The following is a 6,767-nucleotide window of genomic DNA, read 5'->3' on the forward strand; positions in this document are numbered from 1 at the left end:
GAATGTTTTCAGCAATGCACTTATGTAACCTTTATTATTGAATATTCATAATGAAACTTCCAGGATAAGAGATTAGCAGAAAGGGTAGACTAATTTAGTTGCGTTGGAGTATTTAATTATGTCTTGCTAATTTCTGATTGCTTGCTTGTGGGTTGGTAGAAACGTTAGAACGGCTTAGAGAATTATATGCAGTATTTTATAATAATTTATTGTCACTCTGAGTTCAAATGCCGTGGAGCTCTATTTTTGCATCTGATGCAGTTCAAGGCAGTAAACTAAAGTACCACACAACGGTTAATTCGATTATACCACACCCATCAATTCTCTGCTCATGTGCCTATGAGAGAAATTATCTAATGAGTCCAAATCTGTCTGGGATTAATTAGCGTTGGGGTTTCAAATTTTGATAGAAATACTGTTAATTATGCACTGATAACTATCCAATCGACTTCACCCTTTAATGATCGAGTTTCTAGTATCAGAGAGATCCGAAAGCAGTGAAGATAAGCTTAAAAATGGACACAATTAAAAGGATTCGAGCTGGCTGCTATGCGTAAATGAAGATTACAATTAATAAACAGGTTGTAGATGTTCATTTCTTGTATAGATGCAAGGTCAGAAATTTGCACGAAATGGTTTTTCAATGTCATTTGTATTTTTACCCCAATACTCGTCGGTTTCTCATGTCATCATCCACAGAAGGGTCAATATAATGTTGGCTTCGGCAGTATTAGCACTCAGAACATAAAGATTTGTAGCTAACAACTGCAACGCACTGTGTTCAACGCACTACCACTGAAATCCCACTTCCATCACATGTAATTAAGTCGCTCTCATATCCAATCCACCGTCCTAATTATACAAGTCAACAATCGAGCTTCTTCGTGACCACTTGACATGTTAGAAATAATAAACAAAGCTGTCTTTTATTACACAATACTTTCTTTAAAATCCTGTTATATAAGACTACATGGAGGCGCAATGGCCCAGTGGTTAGGGCAGCGGACTCGCTGTCATAGGATCGCGGTTTCGATTCCCAGACCGGGCGTTGTGAGTGTTTATTGCGCGAAAACACCTAAAGCTCCACGAGGCTTCGGCAGGGGATGGTGGCGAACCCTGCTGTACTCTTTCTTACACCACAACTTTCTCTCACTCTTACTTCCTGTTTCTGTTGTGCCTGTAATTCAAAGGGCCAGCCTTGTCACACTGTGTCACGCTGAATCTCCCCGAGAACTACGTTAAGGGTACACGTGTCTGTGGAGTGCTCAGCCACTTGCACGTTAATTTCACGAGCAGGCTGTTCCGTTGATCGAATCAACTGGAAACCTCGACGTCGTAAGAGACGGAGTGCTAACAACAACAATAAAAGACTACATTCGATAATGTTGTTCTGATTTCTACTGATTTCTAGCATAAGCATAAGGCTTCAAACTTGGAGGACGCTATAGTTATTATATGGATTCCTAAAACTTTGATAATATATTTCATCGACTACGGAAGTATAAAGGATAAAGAAGTTGAACATTGTTCCTTTAGAACTTTGAATGCAAAACTAACACATAGCAATGTATTTTGTTGGCCGTTCTAATGATTTGCCAATCGTTGCTATTAGATACATAAAATGGTTAGTCTTGACTTTGATACATAATAGTTATTCAATTATTTCACTTGTTGGCCAATGTTTATTTTATCGCTCTTGGAAGGTTTCAAATATAATTGCTACCATAGAATTTGAAATTAGAACGTAAAGGAACAAAATTAAGTATTGCTTGGCATTTACACTATTGCTCTATCGTATGGAAGTAGGTTTGAGACGTCCGTTCTGTAGCTACATTGTTCTCAGGCGCAGCACCATGATTAAATGCCTTTTATCTCAGGTTCGAGACGATGAATTTGTGAATGAAATTTAGTAGACAAAACAAACTATGTAGAAGCACGATAGCATCTCCTTTGATGTCTTCGATGGTACATTTATTCCGTTATCTAGTTTAACTCCACCACCTGCACATTCAGACAGGATCCTAACTCTGAGGATAACCTCATGCTTTTACCGTTCCGGGGGATGTAAAAAATCATGCCAGTTGCCATTCCTACTCAGAGGAAGCCATACAAAATCGGATACTTATCTCGTCTCTAATTCACTTTAAATATTAGAACCCGAACTGAAATTTGTATTGATTTGATTTATCTGAAAGTGTTGGAATAATATATTCAATGTGCGAAATTTAGACACCACATATGTTATTTATCTTATTCGATAAACACATTTGTGGAAGCACGACTAATAGCAGTTTGTAGCTAATACTTATTCTGAAATGTTTACTAGTTGGTTGCTGTCTACTTGATGTGTTAGCTGTGTTTGTTAAAATATTACATGTACCTAAAGTGTTCCTACACATGAAATTGCTTGTGGATACCTATTACATTACATTTAAAATAAGAAAAATGAAGCCAATAAAATGTTAAAATATACATAGTAAAAATTACAATAATCGTATTTACGAATACTTGGTATTGAGTATTTATATTCGTGCTCTGTAGCTGGTATTGCTTTCTCACTTTGATCTATTTTCCACTTACTTTAGTTTACATAGCTAAACATATCTGCTTTAACAGGAGAAATAATAATTTATCATAGACTAAAATGCATTGGTAAGGGAAATTTATCGCTCATCCGATTAACCCTAAGAAGACCGGAGTTACCAATGTGTCACGAAGTAGTTTACACCTAGTAGAAACGATTTAAACTGGCATTAACAATTATAGGTGCTGGCATCGTTGTCTATTGAAAAATCTACGTAATCACCTAGTTGTGTGTTCGATCCAGTTATGTAACACCTTGTTTAAGTAGATGGAGTATGTATGGAAGTCCTACAAGTAAGACAGAAAGAGTGCGGAAACCCATTGGAAAGACTTTTTTTTCTTTTCTTCTTTGAAGATAGGCCAAATCATCATACGGTTAAGCTTCACACTTGCCCTTCGAGGAATGACTGGAATGGAGTTCACACCGTTGAAAGCTTTTGTGCTAACTATCTTTTGTGAGGGTATCAACATCTTTCTGCGTTCCTCCCGTTAGTATAGGAAATTCTGTAAAACAAAACAATGTCCTTGGTGCTGACCTAGCTACTGCGGATGAATGTATGAACTACGTGAATATTTTGTTACAAACTTACGTATTCCAAAAGATACTCAGTACTCCGTTCTATAATCAATTTCTTAAAGATATCAACCTGGTAATCGATACATTTCTAAAAGAGCATGTACATGTCATGGACACTCATCCTTACTCTTCTGGCAATTTTGTAGGATAAAACTAATTATAACGCATACTAAAGAAGTATTTATATAGCTATATTCGTTCCCATAATGAGCCGGCCATTTTTAATCTCCGTATACGCAATAGTGAAATAGCTGTGTCATGATTTTATTTTAGTTTTGTTTATTAGCCGCGTCAAGCGATTAATAAAGCATTTTGTTTAACAAGTGGATTAATCAATTAATTCCTGGGATCGTCATTTATAGCCTTTTTATGAAGTGATAAGCTGATGAAGCACAAATCTCCATAAAATTTAAGTCAGCATATCTGTATAGTTGAAAGTAATTATAATGAAATCCAATAATTTTATGGAATTAATCTAGAACCTAATCATTTTTATAAAATGTAGCATGCTAGCTTAAAAACTCACTTAAGAGATCGCAAATGTTAAATCCAGGCACCTGACTGAAAAAATCGGAGTCAATTTGTAATTCAGCTTGCCTGACTCTGGACAAAGGAAACCATTAATATTATCCATAATGGGAATTATAGGGGCTGCTGTTCTTGCTCGACTTGAGAAATCACATTGTTTAACACTTCTTGACCACGTCATACATTTAATGGAAGTCATTTGTTACAAATCTATGAGAACTTTAGGTCGCCTATCAAAGTGTTACGTCTGTCCCTGATGCCTTTTGTAGGAAATTTCCTGTCAGATTACTCAATTGAAAGTAATGTGATAGAATGATTTCATGGCGTGCAGACTGTATTTTTCGCACACACTCTTTCTCACCTCCGATGAAATCCAACATTAATCTATATATCTCAACCTTTACATACTGATGTCCAAGAAATTGATACTTTTAGTAACACATCAACATATACAGCTATGTTTCCTCTCCCAAACACACACGCGCACACAAACAAACACACACACACACACGTGAGCGTACTTACAGTGTGCGTGGGTCTGCGTGTGCGCGCGTGCGTGAAAGGGATAGAGGGGTGAGGTAAATGTTTGGGAGGTGTCCGTGTAGCCAAGGGTGTGGATATTATGAGTGCAGGCGTGCATGTGTTTGCGTGTGTGCGTGTTGCATCTCTTGCCCTATCACGTCAAGTTTCTTAACGGTATTTCTTAAATAATTACTAGCGTTCCCTATACAACTTTGCTTCCCATATATGTATGTATGTGTATGTATGTGTATATGTATGTATGTGCATGTATATGTGCATATGTGTGCATGTGTGTACATATATATGAAAATATATATATGCATATGCATGTATAACTATATAAATCATATATTGTAGTTTCTTACATTTGTTAAAATATCTTTGATGCATTGTTCCACATTATTCATCCTCTCGGATTTCTTTTAATACACCGATCGAAACATATGTCGGTGATTTGGTGATATAAATCATTTAAATGAAATCTTGAGCGTTTGTCTCTATTTTCCATTATTCTTATGTCTCCAAAACGCGTCTCGCTTCTCCCCGGAATTAACTCCTACGCAATATGATCACTAATTCCTAGGACCCTTATGTGACATCGGGCTACCTTGCTATTGTCCCTCTGGATCTTTCCTATAAATTGAACATTCACATACATATCAATATATACGCATAAAGAGAGAGAAAGGACGGGAAGAAAAATTGATACAGATAGATGTTATCAGTTTTGTTTCATAATAATAATATATGTAACGTTGAAAATATTGCCTTTATTAGAAACGAATATAATTAAGGTGAAATAAGAAATAATTTTACAAATTTAATGTTTAGCGATTTGTTGGAAAATGTCTGAATTTGTTTTTACAGTGAAATAGTTTGAGATGTAGAATTGAAATTTAACAAGAAGAATTATAAATTGAAATATAGTTTAGCCAGAAAATTGTTTTCAAAGGTGTGTATAAGCCAATTGTCTACTGTCTTTTCAATTTTATCTCCAATGTTATTAGATATTACATTTAAATTAGCTGATTCTAACAACGGAAACATTAGGGATATTAGAACTTTCTAACACTATAAAAAGATTCGTTAATTCTCTTACGTGTATTGCAAATTATTACAAAGTATTAGAAGAAAATATATTAACAACGCGGTTATAATTATTTTGAGAAAAAATATGATTGTTCATGAAGTTGTTGGTAAGAAAATGAGTTAATCATAATTTCTTCAACTGTCTGGACCAGAGGTGGGGAAACTTTTTAGTGCGACGGGGAAAATTTTTCAGTGACAAAGGTCTGCGAGTACCACAAGTTCTAACTCTTATATCTGTGCAAATTTTGTATATACATATATTTCTATGTACAATTCGATAAACATTAACAAAGATAAGTTTAACACATTAGATTAACGCCTAACATCTTCATTAACATAGCCACTGAATTTAGGACGTTTATATTACTTATGCGGTATTCTATATTTTTCAGCTAGAGTGTAGTTGGGCCTCAATGAGATGATACGAACGTAGCAATATGTATTTTATAGTGAAAAAAAATTTCCATCCAAATGCCAATTACCGGACGATTTCTGTTCGAGTTTAACCGTTTTAAGTTGTAGTGGAAACGCGAACTATGGCGCAAATCGACATATGAATATTGTATAAATTGTATAATTAAAAAATTCATTATATTTTGTACATATGAGTGTATCGGCCAGCGGGCGCAATAAAATGTGCTCGCGGGTGCAATTGCACTCGTGGGCAGGAGTTTCCCCACCACTGGTCTAGACTAATGTATTAAAATGTTTAGAATATTTTTGTCTTGCATGGTAACAGATTACACTCACGCATTTTGGTAGTCTACTCATTTACCTCTGATTTTCTCTCTCTCTCTCTCGATATTTTGATGTAATTGTCTAATATGCGTACTTCACACATTCCATTCTATCTGACTTTACCCGACTATACAACAAACCGTGTACTATATTGAAACATTGGAACTACAAAAAATTAGATTATGTTAAACCAAAAACAAACATAATACCTGGTGTAATATGATGGTAAGGTTAATTCATATTACTATTTTTGCAAATATTTTAGTGAATAACGCAAAATGACTTAAGGATCCAGCATGAGGCTTGGATAATATGTTCATGTGTGGAGAAGGTTTTCTCTTTCGGATAATAGTAATTCCTTTGAAAAAGAAAACATCAAATTGTTTTTTAAATGTCTTTGTGTAGTAAGTATTAATTGGAAATTGAAAGAAAAATCGAAGAAACCTTATATACACGATGGAAGTGTAGAGAGAATTGCCTGACGATGGAAGCGTAGAGAGAATTGCCTGACGATGGAAGCGTAGAGAGAATTGCCTGACGATGAAAGCGTAGAGAGAATTGCCTGACGATGAAAGCGTAGAGAGAATTGCCTGACGATGGAAGCGTAGAGAGAATTGCCTGACAATGGACGCGTAGACAGAATTTCCTGACGACGGAAGCGTAGAGAGAATTGCCTGACGACGGAAGCGTAGAGAGAATTGCCTGACGATGGAAGCGTAGAGAGAATTGT

Source organism: Octopus bimaculoides, chromosome 9 (assembly GCF_001194135.2).
Source record: "Octopus bimaculoides isolate UCB-OBI-ISO-001 chromosome 9, ASM119413v2, whole genome shotgun sequence".
Classification (NCBI taxonomy): domain Eukaryota; kingdom Metazoa; phylum Mollusca; class Cephalopoda; order Octopoda; family Octopodidae; genus Octopus; species Octopus bimaculoides.